The sequence below is a fragment of the Herpailurus yagouaroundi genome, unplaced genomic scaffold (genome assembly GCF_014898765.1).
Source record: "Herpailurus yagouaroundi ecotype Mexico unplaced genomic scaffold, PumYag 188, whole genome shotgun sequence".
Classification (NCBI taxonomy): Eukaryota; Metazoa; Chordata; class Mammalia; order Carnivora; family Felidae; genus Herpailurus; species Herpailurus yagouaroundi.
Genome location: NW_024412419.1, coordinates 33,546,935 through 33,570,918, shown reverse-complemented (window position 1 = coordinate 33,570,918; position 23,984 = coordinate 33,546,935). Strand labels below are relative to the sequence as shown.

The window sequence follows — 23,984 nt, the reverse complement described above, 5'->3', positions numbered from 1 at the left end:
TTTTTTTAGTTTTATGCCAACGTGGGAAAAGTCATATAGCTCTTATTTAGTTCTAGTCTGATTTTACTTTCCATGATTAAGTGAACCCTTTTACCCTACTGATAATAGTGACGGAGAGAGAATAAGGTTCTGTTCAAGCATCCTCTTTGACAAGGAACAGGTTAGGGAAAAGGATTGGGAGCAATTTACTCTTCCTATTGACACTTTACAGTGACACTTGCCAATGTTGTCACACCGAGTGCCTGGTTGTGCGATGATTCTTCCATTGACAGCTGCTATTTAGAGCTATTTCTCCTTCCTTACCTAGGAGGGGGCATTGCACTCACCAAATGCAAAGCAGAAAGTTTGAGTCAATGAGCAATGTCCAAACTGGAAGGAAGGAAGGAAGGAAGGAAGGAAGGAAGGAAGGAAGGAGGGAAGGGAGGAAACTATAATATCTGCAGGACAACAAAGGGTATTAACATGAATGATTATGTTGGTTGAATTTCCAGGAAAAAATATGTAATACAGTTTGTTCTAAAAATGGTTAACTCTTGTGTAAATGTTATGTGATATGTCAAATGCCAAGTATGTTCTCTCCAAAACTACATTCTCCTGCTAAAAGTGTAGAGTGAGGGTGAGGGGGCAGGGGAAGATGGGCAGAGGGAACAGATATTCCTGAAGATGGCTTCCGATGTCTTTACACCTCTTTGATGTTATATTATAAAGATGGACAGTTACCGAGTGTGGTATCATGATGGAATCAAGCAAAGCAGAGCTTATGATATCCATCTTCAGATGCGTGTGTGTGGGGGGGTAACTTCGGATGAATATTTATTTTACGTTGGTTCTCATATTGCTAATACTCCCCTTATTGGGATGTGTTTTGTTGGGACATGTATTTTACTGAAAGATAGTAATATAGAAGCAAATGAATATCTTGCATACTTAAGGAAGGATTTTCCCAGAGGCCTTGCATTGAATGTGATCCTGCCCACATTAGCTCATAAACTTTATTCCTTTGGTAGGAATTTTTTCTCATTATATTTTTTAATCATTTCAGTTATTGAACCCTCTTGTATTAGATAGCACTTGTGATCTATATAAAAGTATATTACATGTCACTAAAGTAATATTGAATATTATTAAGTGAACTCACAAGGTAGCCCTTAAATATGACCAAATGGGTGTTTTGTTTTGTTTTGTTTTGTTTATTCATTTTACTTAGGATGTTTTCTCCTGGAAATGTCTTGACTTTGTTAATAATGGATCTGTACTTCTTTATTTGAGAGGCGGTCTTTCCTTCTCTATTCTGCCGTTCAGGACTTTTACCAAACCATAAACCTTCTTTTGGGCACAGTGTAGAAGAGGAAGAAGAAGGGAAAACAAACAAACAAATAAACAAAAAACAACTGACATTGATTTGATGGAATAGCTTATTCTGCCAAGCTCCATTTAAAACATTTGCCCTATGCTGTTAAATTGATTTAATTCTTGCTAAGGAAGGAATATTGCCAAATTCCAGCTTTAGAAATTTAGATATCTTGTGAAAATTGGTAAGAACGGGTAGAATTATTGGCATACTACCTCTGTGTATGTATTCTTTGGAGTATTCTAGATCGATCACTAGTTCCTAGTTTAATAAAACTCTTACTATATTTTAGTCACTAAGTTGAAATACGAAATTTTAGAAATGGCAAACATTTTATTTATCAGTAGAATAAAATTATGGTCCTCAATTTTTTTTTCTTTTTTCTAGAATTTTAATTTTAAAGAGTCTTCATCCTGACATTATGGAGTTATTGCTGACAAGCTTTGTAGATGCTTTTAATATATCTCTTGCTCAAATAAATTTGTTTAGGTGACTGGGGCTTAGCCTTCAGCTAGGCACCAAGGATTTCAACAAATGTTTCTAGAAAAACATAATATTATCAACGATCCCTTCTTTTTTTTTTTAAGTGGATCATTTTTTCCTCTGGAAGTTGTTTCTTTTTTTTTATTTTATTTTATTTTATTTATTTATTTTGAGAGAGAGAGAGGGAACGAATGAACAATCAGGGAAGGGGCAGAGGGTAAGAGAGAATCCTAAGCAGTCTCCGTGCTCAGCATGAGCCAGATGCAAGGCTCGATCACATGACTACAAGGTCATGACCTGAAACAATATCAGGAGTCAGACACTTAACCGACTGAGCCACGCAGGTGTTGTTCCTAATGCCAGATCCACACTATCAGATCCAAGCCACAGAGCTTATCATCAGGCAGTGAAGGTGAACGATATGGACTCAACCCAGTTTCTCTTAAAGAATGTATTGATAACTCATCCAATTATACAGTTAATCTTGAGAGGTGACTTTCTTAGAAACCTGCGATGTATAGGTAGGACTGTTGATTCCACTGAACTTTATTAACCACTTAAAAAATCTTTGTCTTTGTTTAATGCTGTGCATGAAGTCAGAATTTATGATTCTTTCCAGAACACCATAAAGAGATTCTTGGAAAAGCCTGGATTATATTCCCTTCCTGTCCTTTAATACTTTTTTGTGATTTCACTCAGCACTGAAAATTCTCCAACCTTTTGTTTCTATAGAATTGAGTTTAATCTCTCTTCTCTTTTGCAGTAGTCTTAAATAAAATCTTCCTTGCCTTAAAACAAAAACAAAAACAAAAACAAAACAAAAAACAAACTTACCTATTTTAAGAAGCCATTAACCAAGGTAACCATTTCTGCCTTGGATCCAATGTGATCAAGGATGAAGATCAAAAGGCAGTCAACTTTATTGATTCTTTGGTTTCAAGATCAAGGTAGATTCCTAATCTTTGACCTTATTTTTGTAGAAGTCATTTAAATTGATATAAGCATATCTGTACCTATTCATTCACATGTTTATATAAATGAGTTGAATTATTTCAATTTGACCTTGCTTAAGATCAAAATATGTATCTGACAAAGATACTGATAAGTGATGAGTGGTGCTTGTAGTCTTAAATAAAATGTATTCTCGACAAGACATTTTACAATTACAATGCAAAGACCCATTAATAGATATAATTAACATTTAGCACGTGCTTTTGTATAAACTCGATCAATGACAAATACTAAACCCATGCCAGCTAATCTTGACTTTTAACAGGGAATTCTGTCTAATGTCAACAGCTAATAAAGAATGAAGAACATGCTAATTTGATTTGTGGTTTGGTAGGTGATATCCACAAATTTGAAGTGCTGCTAATGGCCGTTTTTTAATGATGCTAGTTTAATGGTAATACTTATTACAAAATGTTGTTTGGTCTTCCAAAGTCCAACATTAGCTTGACTGTTCTGTAAAATGTTAAGGTTAATTAACTAACGTAGATACAAATCAAGTTCAATGACTTAGTCGTAACCCAATAATATTTTTGGAGAATGACTCAAAGATCATGAGCATTTACTATTATATATTTAAGATGCAGAGTTGAAGGACAAGGTATGTAGGTTGGAGATTTTGTGTAACATATTGCTTAGCAAATCAGTTTACTGGGCGTTCCTAGCCACAGCATAATTTATTAAACAATGGGTCTGTCCAAATTTAATTTTGTTTTAACAACTAGTACATTTTCAAGTGTGATTGTAACTCCATTCGCTTTAGGAAATACAATATGCAAGACATCTCAACAAATATAGCTTTTTTGGCACTAAATATTTATATTCCTGTTTTTGGAAAAAGAAATAGAAATGAAATTTTGTTATTATACAGGGTCTGTGGCATTCTTCTTATTATATTCCAGGGAAAGTAAATGCTTTGTTTTTGCTACTTAGATCACCAGTGTTCTTCTCTTGCTCTATAGAATTCCGGGGAGTAAAGACCTAGCTCTATGAGATGGCAATTCAATTTTGAGAGTAGAACAAATATGTAATACAAGAAAACAGCCAGCTGTAAAAAAAGAGATGAGGCAAAAATGGTAAGAAAGCCTGAAGTGGTCAGAACGGAAGAATAATTATGTGTGTTTGGGGGAATCAGAAATGATGAAAAATACTATAGAAAATAATGTTAGGCAAGAAAGGCCATTGGCATATATTTGAATCCAACATACTCAAGATTTACTTTATGGAGGAAGAATTTTATTTGCTACATTTAACCTATGAAAATGATAGAAGCGTGGTATTTTATGTTGACGTAAAATTTTCCAAGGTAATATACTAAAAAAAGAAATTTAGATGGAATAATTTAAGGATTTTAATGGATTTCTGCTTTGGTGGATTATCTTTTCAGACTGGAATATTTATCTCTTCTTAGATCCACACCACATATAGTATCATCTGCAAATCTAAATTAAAGCTACAAGAAGTGCTTTTACAAATGCATATTTTCATGTATGCACAACTATTACAAATATAAGACAGGGTAAGCGCCAAAAAAGTTTTTGACTTCCCATTCGCTATTGCCAGGAGCCTAAATTGATATGTGAAGCAGGGTTGTTTACCAGATTTCCATGTTTACTGTTGTCATCTCATTTTCCCGCTACTAATTAGAGTTTAGGGTTATAATATAGTTATGTAAATAAATTTTATCTTACCAAATGAGGAAATTTCATAGTTCAGACACACTGAAGTGTTTAAAGTACGGACTCGTTTCTGAATCATCATTCAAGGCCATGCCACAGGGGGACGATTGCTTCACTTGGTTAAGGCTAGAAAAGAATTTATATATCAATCAATCTGTACATGCATAATAAGCTACTGATTTGTGCCCAGCACTGGGTGAGTTACTATGAAGGAAACAGAAGAAATACACTCCTGATACTCTAAAATGGGAGATAATGAGATAACTCATGTTTTGATAAGTCAGACATCACTATGAAGGCATGGTGTAAGCTGTAGGAGAAGTCTTAATTTTGGACAAAATATTTGCATTTGCTTTTGAAGGACCAGAAAGCATAACTGGAGAGAAAAATGTGTTTTTTTAAGATGGAGTAGTATCTTGGTAAATCTGAAAGTATGGAAAATTTCACTAAACAGGCAGCATGGGTATCAAACTGAATGAAAACCTCAGTGGACATTTATTTTCTTTAATGGGATTTAAAATCATTATGAAGTTATTTAAATTAATCTGAGCATATACCCCTTTAAGCCAGTCACAGAAGAACAAAGACCTCATGATTCTACTTATTTGAAATATCTAAAATTGTCAGTCCTGGAAATAGCACAGTTGTGGTTGCCAGGGGCAAGGGGTGGGGGGGGAGAGGGGAGCTGCTAATCAATAGGTATAAAGTTTCAATCATGCAGCATGAATACCTTCTAGAGAACTACCATAAAACAGTGTGCCTATAGTTAACAATATTGTATCGTGCACTTAAAATCTGTTAAGAGAGTAGATCTCAAGATTTTTTCAGTACAATAAAATAAAAAATTAAGTTAAAAAATATAAATAAAAGAACTGCTCTGTTTAAAAAAAAAAAGCTTATGTGCTTGCCCCCCCCCCCCCCGCCGCCCCGCCCCGTACTGCATTGCCTCTTGTATTTCTAAGGAAAATGAACAAGATTTCTAGCAAAATGTTGTCAGTATTTTATCTTGCACTTTGTGAATTAGTCCTTGATGTCTATGAATGGTTTTGACTTATTTTAATCCTCTACCTCCTTGAGCAGCCCTTAACCCATGTGCCTCCCACTCTAGCCGCATTTTTTCAGAATTAGCAGCGTATAGCCACCATCTTGGTAAAACCTGAGAAGATTTTATACCACATTGTGAAATGGGAAGAGACTTTCTTTCTTTCTTTCTTTCTTTCTTTCTTTCTTTCTTTCTTTCTTTTTCTTTTCCTTCCTTCCTTCCTTCCTTCCTTCCTTCCTTCCTTCCTGAGGACACTGGTGACCCAGGGAAAGAGACTTCAGTAAGCTTAATTCTTTTGAATGGAGCAACCTTGAGGGTATAACGCCTATAATGGGGTTATTTGTTGTTACATTGCTCTGTCCTTGTTTGCTGAGGTGTAGACACTTGCCTATGGGTTGCAGTATCTTGAGAACCATAGAGGTGTTCCCATAAAATGTCTCCTTCATGTTCGGTCATGGATACTGATACCTGCTCACTGGACCTGCAGTCTTGGGGATGCAAAAGCTGTTAGGCCCCTATTACGTTGTACAGGCCATGCAAGTCTTAAGTGTTATCCTTGCAAGGATAGAATAGAAGTCGCTTTGGGCCAGGTGGCAGGAGGGGAAGAGAGGACAGCCAAATGTAAGGTGAGTCAGTGGCACTAGCAATGATCTTTGTAGCTGCTCAGGGTGAGCCCGCTGAGGGGAGCCCTGTGGAAGGTGTTGACGGAGCAGGCAAGCAGCTGCGGCAGCTGGTGCTTTAGCTGCTGGCTTCCCACACTGCCTTGTACTTTGTGCTCTGGCAGCGGGGAAGTCCAGCAGGTCCTGGGAGGGAAAACAAGCAGTCAACAATATGGGCAGAATTAAAGGAAATCTCCTCCTTTGCTTCCTCTCCTGGCTCAGCCTCCTGCCCACGTAATACCCATCTATTTGCCAAAGGTTGAGCCAGCCAGGGCTCATTTTTTTTTTTTTTTTTTATTCACAGGCCCATACAGCTGTCTCACTGCAGAGCCAGGCGAAATAAACAATGCCTTTTCATTTCCTGCCTTTCTCCTGAGGATTTGGGCTCTAGATGACATTTTCTTTCCCTCTTGCAATGTCTCCACGGGGTCAGATAGGGAAATAGACATTGTGTTCTTTGGTGACACTTGAAGATACCGAGGCAGGGGGCAAAAGCAGAGCCAAACGCAGAACTTTGGTCCCTGGCCTTTCAGGCTGGTGCTCACGATAACAGAGCAACCAGGGAAATTTCCTACACCTGGTGATTCAGATATTAAGGAAGCAGCCTAGGATATTTTATTTCCGGTAGGCTTAGGCATGAGATATCTGGAGTTCTGGGTACTCTTGAAGCCCTGTGATGACCCTTGACACCAAGAGCACTCCACTTTTCCACATTAGACTTCCTGAGATAAAGATGGACTTGGGACGAGTCCTCAACTGAGATTCCAGACCCAAGTTTGAGCTTTACCTTGGTCCCCTACAAGCTTTGTGATTCTCAGGAAGTTGCTTACGCTCATCTGCTCATCTCGCTGGAAAGAAAGGATGATGTAGGTAGAGGTGGGGATGATGGGGATGGTGGCAGTTGCAGCGGTGATTTTGGTGGTGATGGTAGTGTTATAAGATGTGCTGAGAACCAGATTTTGCGCTGTGTTTCTTACGATGTGCTTTGGATTTAATCTTCACAGCGCCTGCATCAGCTAGATGCTTCTATACTCATTTTACAGGTGGAGAAATTGAGGCTTAGAGAGTACTCACTTTCTCAGGGTCACACAGCTAAGAAGGCTGGATCCAGAATTTACCGGTAGGACTGCCTGAGGGCAAAATCTGTGCTGCTGCCTCAGGGACTGTTCTCCTCTTGAATGGCTTTCATAGGCGAGAATGGACACGCAGGGGGCTTGTCGTGCCTTGACCCTGACTACAACGTCCCTTCAATGCAGCTCAGAATGGACAAAACACAGTAGTCATTTATCTTTCTGGAATTCTTGAACATGCATTAACCACACTGCCACCCCACCCCCACTCTCCATTAACCTAAAAGATCCGTGATCAGACGGAGTCTGAAAAGCAAGAAAAACGCTGATGTTATAAGCCCTCCAGGTACCTGACCTGTTCAATGACTATCTAGTCTTCTGTCTCTCTTATTTTTCCTTCGTTCCTAAATAAAAACGAAACGTCTTTATTAGTAGCTTTCTGTCATTGTCTGCCCTGGCCCTCTACTGTTTAACTTCCTTATATGGCTGAACAATGAATGTAGCTTTTCTCTATACTTAAAATAGTAGTTTCTTGGTCTTTTTTTTCCTCTCTATAATAATTACAAGACGGTGTGAATTAATGACAACAGAGAGGCAGGACCAGAGGATGCTTGTTGTCAATATGTTTATAAATGTAATTGATTATAACCTTTAACAGAAGCCTCCAAATGTTCCCTCTCAACAGAGAACTTTTCTCTGGCGCATGCACGCACACACACACACACACACACGCACGCACACACACACATTATTTACAGAGATAAAGGTGGGAAAGTGAAATTAAGTCCTGTTTATAGAGAGATTAAATTTTAGGGCATGATAAAACAAAAACAATTCCCAGAGGACAGCTTTCATTCTCACACACTAAATGTTATAATATTAACTTGACACAGTTTTTTAAATGAGCTATTTAGTTCAATGTGTGTATCTCTGTGAGTTCTACCTATCAGCTGAAAGAGGGAGAGAGAGAGGAGGCAGAGGGGGCAGATTGGGGACCAAAAATGGGGCAAGGGGGAGGTGTCAGAGGGAGGTAGGGAGGGAGGGCAGTGGGAGACAGAATGGTGGTTGTGATAGAGGCAGAAACAGAGCAAGGGAAGGAAGCAGGGAGATAGAGTGGAAGGAGGGGAAGGAGAGGGAGAGAGAAGGAAAGAGAGAGAGGCAGAGAGGTACCTAGGGTCAGAGGGAAGAGGAGGACGTTGGATAGTGGGAAAGAGAGAGGGAGAGAGAGAGAGAGGGGAGGCTCCCAGTGTACAAAAGGGAGGGATAGGCAGAGAAAGGGAGGAGGGAAGAGGGGGCAGGCAGAGGGACAGAGACACAGGCAACGAATATGCAGCCCTGATTAGATTTCAGTTATTACTAAAATGAAGTGAAGCCTGAAATTAGTCCAGATTCTTGCTCAAGCAAACAAAAGGCAATAAGAGAGTAAGAAAATAGACAAGGGATTCACTCAAGCTGCTTCTTTATTAAAAATAGACAGCAACTTTGTCCTTGAAATCAAATGTACTTACAACTGCCTGAGTATGTTTGAGGAGCCAGAGGAAGCTTGTGGAATCTTCCTAGGTTTGATAGAATGGATAGGGCTGGTACCTTTCCACTGATTCCTGCTTGCCACAAATGTTTTATGAGCACCTGTTCCGTGTCACGTTTCCTGGCAAGATTGTGAAACGACATCGGTGACTCCAACATGGCCCCTGCCCTAGAGAACCTCGTGTCTTTTGCTCTCCTGGAGGTGGAGGTGCAGATATTCAGTCAAACACCAGTGCGGATGTTTCGTTACCACCGTGCCTTCCTTGGCATCATCCTCTCAAGTGCTCTTAGCACTGATGGGGCTCTGCTGCCGTGTTTAGGCTGAGAGCAAATGATAATGAGCTGCCAGCATCCCTACCGGCCACCTCTGACAGCGGCAACCCACTCTGTGCCTGCTCTTCCCTAGAAGAGTCTTCTCCCTCCCGGTCTCCACCCCGGGGGTCTCCTGTCCCTGTTTGGCTTCCCTCTTTAATGGAGACCAGAACAATAGATATTGGGAACAATTCAAATCTGAACCTTTGTTGATAGCAGTAATGAACTCACAGGGATGTCAAGTAAGGAAATGTACCAGTATTGGTTTCACCTGTCTTCCACTGCTTCCTAATCCTGTGAAGTTATGTTGCTCCATCTGAGTCCTTCCTCTAAAAGATAGGACTTTACTGAGCATGAACAAGCAAGGCTATTAGAGACATCATAGCTTCCTAGCTAGGAATTGACTGGGGCTTAGTGCCTTCGGGGTCTCAGACTCAGGTAGGCTAGCATCTCAGAATATCCTGGTAGGGTGTTGAAGGAGGACACATAGATTAGCAAGGAAAGACAGAAAGCTGCAGGGAGTCTTTTTAAGCTGTGTGTTAATATGGAAAAAAGAACTCTAGGTGGATGAAACCTGGGTTGCTTTAAACTCATATATTCCAAGGAAATGATTCATCTGACCTACACATAGTCCAATCGAACGGTAGATTATTAACAATATTAATACAATGTATTCATAACACAATCAATACAAACATGTGTATAGATAAAAATATAAAAATAAATATAATAAAATGATAAGGTAAATAGTATAATATGAAGTCCTCATCTGGATGGAAACCTGGCAATATCTAGGGCTAAAATATCCTGCAAAAAAACTTAGTTGTTTGAATAACTGAAGCATCTTCTATAGGTTTGAATTCTTTCAGGAAAGGAACATCTTTCCTAATTTCCATGATTTCCGTAATCCTTGTATATTGTATTCTCTTAAATTGATTTGGTTTTATTTGGGTATTAACCTAATGACTCCTTCCTGCATATGAAGCCTTTGAGATATTTTGAGGTGGATCTGGTCTCGGGCCCTACAGTAAAGTTTTCCGGTCTTCTGCTCTGCTGAGTTTTGAGTCCTTGCATGTGCTCTCTCTGTATATTTATTACATGTATATTACATATATACATATAGTATATTACATATATATTACATATATATTGAAAATATGTTTTTCCTTTTCTCAGTAAGGCTATCAGTGTGCCTAATTCTAATCATGTTCATTTTAAATTTGTTGCCTCTCAAACCTGCCCACAGAATTAGAGTGAATGGTACACATTCATTGTGGGCCCAAATGACAACCTTATGAAGTCGTGCTTAGCATTTCGTTTAGCAGGTGGGTTTCGTGACATTGTGGCCACCCAGAGGCATCTTCTGCAGCAACATGAATGATTGAGAGCACAGGCTTTGGGGGCAGACTAGCATGGGTTTAAATGCTTCCTCTCACTCATAAACTAATAAATGCATAAATATTTAACCTCGTTCCATTTCAGTTCCATCATCTACGGAATGAGGGTAATAGCGCCTATTATAAAAGGTTACATCCAGTTAGCCAGTACCTGCCCTATAGTAAGGACTCAGTAAGTGTTAGTTGTTATTGTTGCTTTTAGTTACTTTCCAGATGATTGTTCACACAGATCTAATCTAGTCTTGCTGGGAATTAGGCACAGGGTGCTTCTTTTCTTATCTTTCTTTTCTTAAAAAAAAAAAGCACATTGTTGTATTTTGTGATTCTGTATATGGTGTGCATGAGTGTGTATTTGTGTGCGTGCTCACATTTAAAGTAGGGGCACTCTAAGGTGTATAGTTTTCTTTGAATAGCCTAGTAAAAATGACAGCTATAGAAAGTGATCAAAATCATAACAAGTTTCTCTCCAGAGTGTGCCTCATCAATGCAATCATCATTTTGGTAGGGAAGGGAGGGAAACAAGATAGAATGTGGAACCCAGGGTGTTAAAGCTGATAGGGAACATGGGAGGGGTCAGAGATAAGGCTTTTTCCTTTTATATAACACTGTGCTATTTACAAGGTTCCTGCACATCTCGTCTCTTTGATCTTCAAAGAGGCATTAGCATTAGCACATCTATTTTAGGGCAGAGGAGTGCCGCAGTGATTAATACCTAATAGGAGCTCAACAAATGGTTTTTTGTTAGACAGCAGAAAGAAAGAAGGAAGCATCAAAGACCTTGATAGATGGGAAATTCAAGTTCAAAGAGTTAAATGAATTGTTCTAAGTGGCAGAGCCCAGACTGGAAACTAAGTGTGTTGACACCTCCTCTGCTGATCTTGACACCCTCCCAAGTGGAAGTTGTTGGGTCTGGGACTTAGCCTGTGGCTCTTACCTTTGCTACCAGCAAGGCCGACTCAGGAGAAGCTTCCTGCCTGGGTACCCACTCAGCCCCTTTCATCACATCTTATTTGCCTTGTGATCCTTTTGAAGAGTATTTTACAGGTTTCCACCTGGATTAAATTGTTTGTCCCAGGAGGGCAAAACTACGTCCTGCATCTCCTTGACTCAGAGGAATGTCTATGATGATGATGTAAATATGCCTGAGAAGTGTTTATAAGACACATCAAATTATTCAGGATTAGAGTTGGGGGAGAGTTACGATTGAAATAGTAAGAATAATCATATGCTGTATCGAAGTAGTGGGATGTTCACTTCTGTTACGGCTGCTAGGAAATGAAATTCCTCCTGCGATGCTGCCTGGATCACGTTCTTACTCCTAACCCACAACAAACAGGTGCGGAATTGAGTGGTTCCTTTTCCCTCAATGTCGATGCTGCCTTGAAAGAAGCCAGTTCCATTAGCAGCTTGCCCATGGATCCTCATCTCACCTGACATGCTACTGTTATCCTTACTGTCTAAACTTATCTTGATTCCTCACCAACCATGATTCTCCATCCATCCATGTATTAATCAATCAGTTAATTCAGCACAAATATATTAACTTCTTTTTTGAATTTGTAAAACTTATTTTGAGAGGGACAGAACACGAGCTGGGGAGGGGCAGAGAGAGACGGAGAGAGAGAATCCCAATCAGGCTCCACACTCTCTGTGTAGATCCCGATGCCGGACTCAAACTCACGAAACGGTGAGATCATGACCTGAGCTGAAATCAACAGTCAGATGCTTCACCAAGTGAGCCACCCAGGCACCCCACAAATATATTAACTTCTTAATTGTGGCTTGTTTGTGCTTAACCTAGAGATGTGAAGAATATCAAGAGAGTCCCTTTTATTCAAGCTTAACATTTAGTGGGGAAAAAAAAGAAATACAATTTTACAAAGTGATATAATTCTGATGATAGCGAGGTATATACAATGTCAGGGGAGTTCAGTAACTCTGGTCTGTAATTGTACTACTTTAATTCCTGTCTTCTTTCCTTTTTTTTTTCTTCTTTTTAAAATGATCTGAGGATATGTTTGCTATAAAGAACTAAATCCTCTTGGTAATTGTGAAAAATATGTGGAAATATCATTTGAGCTGTCTGGAAATACAATAATTTTTTTTTACAATTATGACCCTTTTGGTTAGTCACATCATGTTGACTGATTCCTTGATGGAAAATAATTTCTCAATAAACATGTTTCATCTAAATTTGTTTAGGTGTAGGACAGATGGGGTCGTCAAATATGTATTAAACCTTCATGCAAGAAATTTCAGTGTGTTAAAATCCAATTAGTGCAATTGCTTCTCCTTGAATTTATTGATAATATAAATTCAGTAAATAAATACATTCCCCTGATTCAAATGCACATTCTGATTCAACTCAGTATCTAACACGGTACATAAAGGAAATAAAAGCACTTAAAATGGTTTTTTTACTACAGTAGTTTTGTTTTACCAAGTATATTGCTTTAAACACATTTGTATTTTTAAAATTTTACCTTTAAATTCTTTGGCTAAACTAATCCTAACACTTGCTTTAGAACAAATTAAACTTTTTATTACACTGAATGTTAAGAAATAAATCTTGACTATGTTTTTCTTAAACTCAGAATTCCCAGTGATGTTTCGTGGGCCAGTTTTCCCAAAGTCCCTACTGTTCTTTTGTATTAAAGTCTGTTGCATTGGGCTACCTGGGTGGCTCAGTCAGTTAAGGGTCTGACTCTTGATTTCAGTTCCGGTCATGATGTCACTGTTGATGAGATCGAGCCCCATGTTGGGGGGGGGCGGGGTTCTGTGCTGACAGCATAGAGCTTGCTTGGGATTCTCTCTCCCTCTCTTTCTGTCCCTTCTCTGCTCATTCTATCTCTCAAAAATAAAATAAAAAACATTAAACTCTGTTGCATTGAAATCAGGGACAAGACACAGAGCTTGCTTTATTTCGAGAAGCAGTCAGGGGCACCTGGGTGGCTCAGTGGGTTAAACTACTGACTTTGGCTCAGGTCATGATCTCACAGTTTGTGAGTTCAAGCCCTGCATCAGGCTCTGTGCTGACAGCTCAGTCTGGAGCCTGCTTCGGACTCTGTGTCTCCCTCTCCCTCTGCCCCTTCCCTGTCTGTGCTCTCTCTCTTTTTCTCTCTCTGTCAAAAATAAAGAAACCTAAAAAATTTAACAAAAGAACAGTCAAATATCAGCAGTCTAAGAGATTTTACAATGCTGATTTACAGACACTACCTTCCTTTGCCCCCTGTCAGAAAAGTTGGTAAGTGGAAATTTTTGTGTGGGATCCTTCGCTTTTTCTACCTTTCCCTATTGGAAAATGTAAGGCTTAGGGCAAAGCTAGATATTGAGGACTGTCTCCCTGCCAGGAGCATCATCAGTAATAAAATAAATGAGGAGTCTAATGCAGGAGACAGAATGAAATGCAAACTAAGCAGTGTTTGGACCAGGTCTTCAGACCTAGCTCTGCACTAACCAGACCTGTGACATTGGGCAAGTCATTGCATTTCCCTGAGCTTTGGTTTTCTTGAAAGTAGAATCAAGGGGTTGAAGTAAATGATCTATGTTTTCCTCTATCTCAAAAATGGTTGCTGTTCTCGTGAGAGAAAACACTGAAAAAAATTCACATAACACTGAATAAGATTTATAGTCAAGCATGAGGAGACTTGATTTGTATTTCTTTTCATTTTTAAGTCACTCCATGACTTAGTTTTCTTCTTTTGAGTTTATTTATTTACTTGTGAGAGACAGGGAGGAGTGGGAGGGGCAGAGAGAAAGGGAGAGAGACAGTCCTTCATGAGGCTCAATCTCATGAACCATGAGATCAAAACCTGAGTTGAAATCAAGAGTCAGACGCCAAACCTACTGAACCACCTGGGAGCCCCTTTTGTCTTAGTTTTCTTAACATAGCTTTTTATTAAAAAGAAGCATGTTGAAAGACAACAAATAATATAAAAAACAAATAAGAGGAACTTAAATCCTTTCTTAGGAAAACTTGATCAGTTCTGAACTTGCAAAATTATATACGTCCACTGTATTGATCTGTTAAAGGGATCATATCAAGTTTGTTTCAATGTCTTATGTAAATTGGCATTCCTGTCACAACATATCTATGGGAACCATATAATTTTATTGCCCAAATCAGAGCACTTTTTTGAGTAAAAGGGGGCACTATGAATAATTATGCAGGTGTAATAGTTAGGAAATGTGGTATAGCCCACCTTATTTTAGCCATGCTCTATATGCATGGTGTCTCAGAAAAGTAGAGATTGCTTTTCTATTGAAGACCTTTGTAATAAGAAAGAAACAGCCCACAGAAATGAAAAACTTTGTATTTGATGTTTCTGTCTGTTTGCTTCACTTACCCACCTCCTATCCATTTTTTTTCAATGAAGCTATTCAAAATCATCTTAATGCAACTTGGCTAGTAAACACGTCTGCTGGAATAGAGACGGATATGAGGAATTAATTAGATTAGAGGCAATGGAAGAGGGAATCCATTATGCACAAACCACAACTCCAGTGGTTTGCTAGTCAAACCACATTGGCAGTTTTTTTTTTTTTTAATTTTTTTCACATGGATTAAATAATTGATTTTTCTTCTCTGACTTAAGGGAGCTTGTAGAGTTGCAGCTGAAATAGATCTGTGAGATTTTAAGGATAGTGTTGACTCTGTGGCACTCAAAAAGTTGCCAGTTATGTCTTTATTAAAGAAAAAAAATCCCCGAAGTCCCTTCCAGCAATTCTTTGGCAGCGTTATACTCTCCTGAGACCCCACGACCTCGTCTCACCTTATCTTTCTCTTAGTCTTGGTTGTTCAAGCATAGAGGAATGCTTGGTTTGCTTCCAGTGTACCATGCCTCCTTAGGCTGTCCCCACCAGCCTTCTTTGTGCTGATGGCGGTGGACACTCCTCAGGGCTGGGTCCTTAAATACTCTCCCATTCTCTTCTGCAACAACTATCCCAGTCAGATAGGCCAAGTTCTTTGGTATGCAGATGACACAGATCTGTCTGTGTCTTCCCCGCCCTCCCCCCAGTCATGCCACCTACAAAGGATTTTTTCTCAAATGGATGCCTGTTGTTCTATTATAAACATACATCAGTATCGTTTTTATTTAACCAATAGCATTTTCAAGATGGCTGTAGGAGTGGAAGGAATAATATATTGATTTCTAGGCATAAACCAATTCATGTCCATATATACTGACTTATCTTAAAAGTATCTCAAGTGAAGCTTACTTATCAACTTAAAAAAAAGAGGGAAAAGGTATTGCAAAAGTGCATGAACAATGAATGAACCTCCAAGAGACGAAAACAAGTCCTCACTTAAACATAAGACTGCGGATGGAACAGAAAAATACTTGAAGAATTAAATATTTTAATTAATGAAGTGATAGGTAATTATAGATCAGTGAAGGGGAGGACAATACAGAATTTAGCACAAGGAAATCAATTAGGCAAGGATCAGAGTCATTAGACCTGGAAATATTCTAAAGTAACATCCTGGATTTTTGGATGTTTGAGTTTGGATTGACTGTTAGTTTGAAGTTACTCAGCAGAATGTACAGGTAACACCATGTGATGCTCCCCGTGTGCTTGGCATATATCAGCTACACTGTGTCATTAAGATATTGCTTAATCTATTGCTACATCTCCCGTGGGACCATATAAATGGAAGCTAATGTGTACAGATATTTGCGTCCCTACGCAATTGTTATCTCAGTGGCTAGAACCTCAGCAGTGCCCAGAGTTTTTGGTCTCAATATAGGATATTGTTTTCCAATAAAATCAGTACCTAAAATAGAAGGAAAAGACTGCAATTTCAATCATTAGTAGTTCTGTATCCACTTTGATTTGTGTTTCATTTTATAAAATACTTGAAGGATACGAACAATATTTTTACCTTGTAGAAATCAAGGTAGTAATTTTCTGTTTGTAAATTGTTCATAGAATTAAGGTGCCTTTAGACATTAGGTTATTTCTCTTGTATGATTGCCATTAAGTTTCTTATTACTTGTATAAAATACAGTACTCAGGAACCAAATTTCATAGGAGCTGTTAGGTGGTAAACCAGTATGTATTATTATATGCAACATGTAGAGATACACCCATCATATACTTGCAGTGGGTCAACTCATAGTTTATGAGAACATAATGGACCTTCTTCTATTTACATCTATTATACTCCTACCTGTTTATTCTGGAATTAGTAGAAATAAATATCTGCTTTATAAGCAAAGAAAATTGGAATAAAACTTACTGACACACATTATACCTATATATGCCTTTGAGTTGTTGCCAAAAAGATGCTGATTTATATTATGCTTTGCAACGATATATGTAATAAAGCTTCAGACAGGCTATAGGACAAGGGTGTTCTCACTTGTACTTGATAGGAGACTCACATGGTATCTGGAGAGAAGGAACAAATTTAAGGTATAAAGTAAATCCGTGCTAGTAACATGCTAGTGACAAGTTTTCCCGACTTTTTGTTTATTAAGAAAAAAAAGGGATCCCAGGGCGCCTGGGTGGCTCAGTCAGTTGAGCGGCTGACTTAGGCTCAGGTCATGATCTCATGGTTCGTGAGTTTGAGCCCCACGTTGGGCTCTGTGCTGACATCATAGAGCCTGGAGCCTGCTTCGAATTCTATGTCTCTCTCTCTGCTCCTCCCCCACTCATGCTCTGTCTCTCTCTCTCTCTCTCTCCTTCAAAAAATAAATTAAAAAACATTAAAAAAATTTTAAAAAAGGAAAAAAGGGATCTGATTATAAACAGGTAATTGTAAAATCCAACAATAATAACCAGAAAAAAACCCACTCAATATTAGACTCTGAGTTTTCAGAGGGCATTTAAACAGAATCAGTAACAAAAGTGTCTATTGATAGCTTTCATCCATAGTAAAACTATATTTGTATCTTCCTACCTGATACAATTATTATAATACTCTCTATTTTTATTATCGTGACTGACTCACACCTCTAAAATTTTAGCGGCTGTGGTTTTGTGGACATGTTTGCCAGTGAATTTAACGGGAACTTCCAAAACCAATGAAATTACTGTGCTGTCTTTGATTGTCGCAGGCCCTAATGGCTAAGGAGCAATTTTAGCAAGAAACAATCTGAATCTCCCTGCTCTTAAAGTAGTGCTCTTTTCTCATGGTCAAGAAATAGCTTTAATTAAAAGCAGATACCCCCTCCAAGGTAGTGTTAAATTTGTGGTAGAGAGAGCTCTAACCAGCTAATTATTCTCAACTTTAGTTCAGTGCTTGATATACCATACATGGATGATCACGAAGTGGATGCAAATGGATGTAATGTCCCTCTCTGTTAAATAACCTTTGTGTTCTCAGGATGAAGAAGTAACACATTCATGAAAATTGGTTATAGAGAGAGTAAAGCACACTGAACACGCCATCAGAATCATAAGCCAGCTCACCAATAGGGTTATAAAACTTCGTAGACAAGGATCACAGTTGTCAGAGATGGCTTGCTCCATGACCTTAATGTATTCAGGCACATCACTAAGCAGCCCGTGTGATAAGGAGAATATACTGTGGCAGGAAAGAGTAGGAGGTCTGGAATCAGATGATTTGGTTCGAAACCCAGCTCAGATATTTACTTGGAAGGTGATGTGGGGTTAGTTGCTCAGCATCTCTCTGCCCCAGTTTCCTCACTTCTTAAATAGGATAACTAGCTGTGTATCAATAATTTTTATAAGAATTAAATGAGATAATATATGTAAAAAGGTTAGAACCCTGCCTGACACATGCTAAACACTCCACCCATGTTTAGTTACTGACTTTAACTTAGGTGTCTTTATAAAAATAATGTACCCAAAATAAAGTATTTTCAAAAGATAAGGAGAAAATTGTAAACAGTCACACAAATCAGAGATGATTACTTTTTACTCTGCGGTATATGGAGTCTTTGTTGTGCTCTTGCTTTTTGAAGGTCTGTGTTTCAAGTGTTCCTTACACAAATAAAATTCTTTAAAATAATATGTTCCCAGCTGAATGATATTCTATTATATGCATACAGTTTTACTTAATGAATCCCCTATTAATGGTTTTTGTTTTGCTATTGTTTTTTCTTTTCTTTTTACAAATGTGTACACATAAATAATGAATGTCATAGTGAACATTTAAAAGAAAAAATCTTGGCCGACATCTTAAGTTAATTCTTTAGGTTAAATCCTTAAATTGGAATACATAGACCAAAATATGTAGACATGTTAAGGCTCTTCATAGCTTTCACAAAGTTATTTTAAGAGCATCTGTACCAATTTGCATTTCTAATATCTATGCATAATTTTCTGATGAAACTGATTATTAGGAAATCCTATCAGTACTTGTATAGGGAATGTTTCCTTTAAAATTTTTCTGTGAGTATTTATTGAATGCCTACTGTGTGCAAAATATTGTAGCAGCCATTATCATACTTTAAATTTGTTACCCTTAAAGTGCGCCTGGATTCCAATATACCATTATTGTTGAAAAATCTTAAATTCCTCTCTTGAAATTATCTTCAGAACCATAGGTAATTTCTTTTTTAAAAATTTCATATGGCACCGTCTTGCCTGATCATTCATTTTATTCAAAAGTCAGTGCCAAAAACTTGATTGTCCCCAAATCAATCCAATCTAAGAAAATTACTATTTCTCAAAATTATGTATCAAGCTTGCAGCTGTATTTCAGTATTATAGAATGGGCATATTATGGTGTTGAAAAAAATCTCATTTTGAACCAAATTCGCTGGCTTTAGGGGCATAGTTAATTTAGTTATGTGTTCTTAAGGTGCCATTTCTTTTCTGAAAAATCATGAAATGAATTCTTAACCAAAGTGCTGGGATGAATGTCATGAGATGAGGTATGTGAAAATGCTTTTTAAATGAGAAAATGGTATTTGGTAATATTATTATCAGCAAATATTGGAGGTAATTTGTAGGTGAATTCAAAAAGTGGGAAGATGAGTTAAAATGGCCTGAGAATGATGAGATGATGATGATTATATTTGTACAGTAGAAAAATCTCACAACCCTACTTTCCACTGCCATTTCTGCAAATAGGTATCTGCAAAGTTTTATTCTTTCCTGTAATGCTCATAAACACTAAACTGTTGGTAGAATATACAGGCCTCTTTTACTAGCCACAATCTAGAAAGCTTTTAATGAAAACCAAATAAAACCACTTTCAGTGTGATCTCTTGTACGGGATGTGGATTTCATTCTGATTCAGCCAGTGACAACTGAAAGATTTTGCTGTGCTTTCTGTAAATTGGGATAATTTAGTGTTCGGATGTCCTGATTTTTTTTATTTTTTATTTTTTTAATTTTTTTTTTCAACGTTTTTTATTTATTTTGGGGACAGAGAGAGACAGAGCATGAACGGGGGAAGGGCAGAGAGAGAGGGAGACACAGAATCGGAAACAGGCTCCAGGCTCCGAGCCATCAGCCCAGAGCCCGATGCGGGGCTCGAACTCACGGGCCGCGAGATCGTGACCTGGCTGAAGTCGGACGCTTAACCGACTGCGCCACCCAGGCGCCCCTGTCCTGATTTTTTTTTTAATTGCATCATGTTATTGCTCTCAGAGGGGTACTGTAATAATCTAACAAACACCATCTCTAAGATTTACTGCCAAAAGCGTTAGTGAAAAGAGGCATGCGCTCTTTCCCTTGCCCCCATGACTCATTGAGAAGTTAAACTAGAAAGTTTTTATTTCCTCTAGTTTCCTGCTTCCACAGGTTACCTCTTCATTTTGTCCTCTTTCTTTTTTCTCTTTCTCCCCCTTTTTACTCTTCACACTCTTCGCCCATGGTGGCCCCTGTTGCACAGCTCACAGCACATTTTTGGTTGTGGAGGTAGGGGAGATATGGAATAGCACTGCTAGCAAATTTGCGGCCTAATCGGTTCATTGATAGGCAGTTTTGAGACTGAAGGCAAAGCAGGAACAAGGGGCCCGTACATGGATGAGGACATTCTTGTCACCACCTCTGCCCTGTAGATTGACAGGGGCAACCGTTGGACAATATGGCACCAGGAGGCGTAATTTCCACTGTACTCTGAGCGAGATGATTTCTGTTGTAATTACTTCTAACACCCTGAGGATCTTACTTTTTGTTATTCCTTTCCATTCTCCAGCTGTATTAGTTGCTATCACCTCCAACTTGTTTTCTCCTCAGCAAGCTAGATGACAGATGGAGGTTACGCCGTGAGAATTAGAGTATTCCAGATTGTTGACTACATACCCACACTCGAAACACTGAAGCTCTGATGGTGGTATTTTGTGGGCATGTTTCTGGAGGTTTGTGAATTAAAAAAATCTTTGGGGGGTTCAAATTTTATTTCTGGCCAGCTGCTTGCTTTGGACAATTCTGAAGCAAGAGTTCTTGACAAACTGCCTAAGGATCCATTATCTCTTGGCTAGGAAGCAAGGCAGAAACCCTGCTTTTTCTACCGACTCCGAGTGTATTTCTAAGCCTGAATCTGCAGATTTGTTTTCCCAATAGGAAAAAAAAAAGTTCAGAATAGAGCCTTGTAAAAAAATACTACTGGCTACTTAGAGGTGTTATTTTATTCAACTAATAGGCAATTTCAAATGAACCAGTGTGCCTGCTTCAGGGAGATTGGCTCTCTCTGAGGAAAGCATCTTGCATTCTTTTTTCAGGGTCTCAACACTGAGAAGAATTTTATAGACCTTTTTTGAATGGGTGTTTTGCGATCATATCAAAAAGTAATGTTTAAAGGTAAAAATTTACTCTGACTTCAGCATGTTATATAATTATAACATTTTTCATTCCTGTGCATTTGCAGTTAAGTTACCAAGGAGAATTCATTTTTAAGGCATCTTGAGGCTATAAATTATTCCCTATATTTATGTCTTTTAATTCAATACTGCAGTTAAAATAAAATGTGCTCCAATGCTGTATCTTTCAGCGTAGCAGAATTGGTCAAGCCCAAGAGACAAGTCATTTATATTGCTAAACCTTGATCAAGCTCATGAATTTTAAGTATCTCACTAGAGCCTCTCCAAAATATGGGCCTTTGGTGCTGCTTTACCACTTTTGTGAGCATGAAGGCATGCTTCAGTGTGCAATGGTTTGTTAATTAGCAGTTCTGTCGTTGTGAATTCAGTTTCCCCAGTTAGGCCACCTACTTGTCACTCTCTTATTTCCCAAAGCTGTCCTAATTGCTGTCTCCCTTCGCCCAGATGCAGGCAGTTGAATTATGTTTTATTGTGTAAAGGGGAATGTGTAAAGTACCAAAACCCCACGTGGTTTCCAAAGGGAAATGTGGAAAATAAAACAATATAACATACAGCCTGGTGACTGTAGTTAATGATCCTCTACTGCATATTTGAAAGTTGCCAGGAGTATAACCTTAAAAGTCCTCAGGACAAGAAAAAAAAAGTGTAACTCTGTGTGGGGACGGGTGCTAACCAAACTTACTGTGGTAACCGTTTCACCATCTATCCATATGGTGAATTGTTGTGTTGTACTCCTATAACGAATGCAGTGTTGCATGTCAATCATATCTTAATTTAAAAAATTGTTGATAATCCTGCCTCCCAGAAAATAGATCAAAGAAAACGTTGATAAATTAAAGCCAGAGTGCCTGCGCATCTTACAGGAAGCAATATAAAATGCTTTTGAGGGCATGAATTCAGACTGAATGGGATCTGGTTCAACCCCAAACAAACTTTCAGTGAAAATGTATGAAACCCAATATCTGATGCCCCAGACTATGTCAGGGATGAAGAAAATATGGCCCTTCCTATAGCCAAACTCATAGTCTAGTATGATAGGAGATTATCAAATTGTTATAGAGGTAACATAATTGTGACTTTATTACTTATGGGATATATTCCTTGATACCCAATACAGTTATTTGCCTACACTTGTGAGTAAATGCGAGGTGATCAGTAATCCCAATCACCAGGGAAGACCCACAGCTTCAAAAAGTCACCTCAGACAGAAGAGACAGGAGGCAAGACTGGCTCTTTGTGAAGAGAATTGTCCAGAAAAGCAAAGGATGACTCCTCTTGACCCTTCCCTTTGCTTGAAGGGACCCTCCGGGAGAAGGTTAGAAAGGTCATTTATTCACAAGATACTTACTGAGTGCATACCAAGTTTCCCAAAGTTGGGAACGTGGAGAATGTGTTTGTTGAAGAAACTGACAGTTTACAGAGGCAGAGCAGTGTAAACACAATATACCCAGAGCTAGAGGACCTGCCATTACAGACTGGTGGTGTTTTTCCAGGGTGGGGGGTGGGGGGGCGGGGGGTGGGGTGGGAGAGGCTCCATGGGCGTGAGGGATTACTACTTCCTAAAATAGAAATGAAGAAATGGACACAGGCAACAGCCAGGGAGACGGCATAGTACCAAGAAAGGAGAAACCGTTGACGTTTAGAAGTGAAGGAACCCAAGATAGCATTGAGTTTTAAACATCTCCTTTCACAGATAAGGAAATCATTTAAGAGAAGCCTTAGTAAGTGACTTACTAAGATCACACAGTAGGAACTACCTAGAACCCACTTAGCCTAACCCTCCTGGCCACTTTTTGCATTTGCATGATGAAGGAAGAAAATCGTGGGGAAAAAGGGGAGAACACAACATAGAGAGAGACTGACTTGTTCCTGTTTTATGTGCATGCAGTCAGCACATGACTTAGATACGGGGAATATGCATCAGATGCTAACTTTCCTGAGTTTAAATCCTAAGGGGGAACTGTGGGACGTTAGGTTCTTCTGTGGATGTCTTTGAGCTTCGGAGAAGTGACTCACAAAAGGGTTTTGCCTGGAACTAACAGAGGATGAGCTGACAATGGTTAGATGGCGGGATTGTTGGAAATGTCCGACCACACCAGCTCTGTCTTCATGGCCAGGCCCTCAGTACCAAACATGCCACGGTGTTGGGGGGCAGGGACCCTTGGCGTTCCCACAGCTCCACCACACTGATGTCATCAGTTGGTCTGGGAAGACTCTCCACTCCTGTAACTTCCTGCCATACGCTCGACACTCAGCCCTTACCACGGGGCAGGTGTTAACACCCGTTCTACTCTTACCTGTCTGGTAGTAAAAAGCTGTAGACACTGATGGATCCATAACCCATTCAGAAGTTTTGAAATGTCCTGTTTGGCATTTATATACCTAATGTTACATTAACATCGCTTGGGCAACACTCTGGCATCTTGCCAAAGTAACAATGCGTTCACAAAGAATTAGCAGGTCCAGGAATGCCCAAAGCTCCAAGAGCAATGATATCTTCTATTATTTTAAAATTGCATATAACAGGGAGCATGCTCTAAATGTTTCTCGAGACCCACTTAGCATAATCTTTGGCTTATTTGTATGAATTTTTGAGGAAATGCGTTATTTAAAAACTGGAGCTTCTCTGTTTCTATACATGCATATATTATCAAGATGACTGATGACACATGAATCCACTATTAATTGCATTTTCTCATGAGTGGAAAACATTT

At 38.8% G+C, this 23,984-nt stretch overlaps 1 protein-coding gene across 13 annotated transcripts in view; it reads left to right on the top strand.

Moving 5' to 3' along the window:
* Window positions 1–23,984, top strand: part of SLC8A1 (solute carrier family 8 member A1) — a 387,431-nt gene that overhangs the window by 78,606 nt on the left and 284,841 nt on the right. The window lies entirely within an intron of this gene.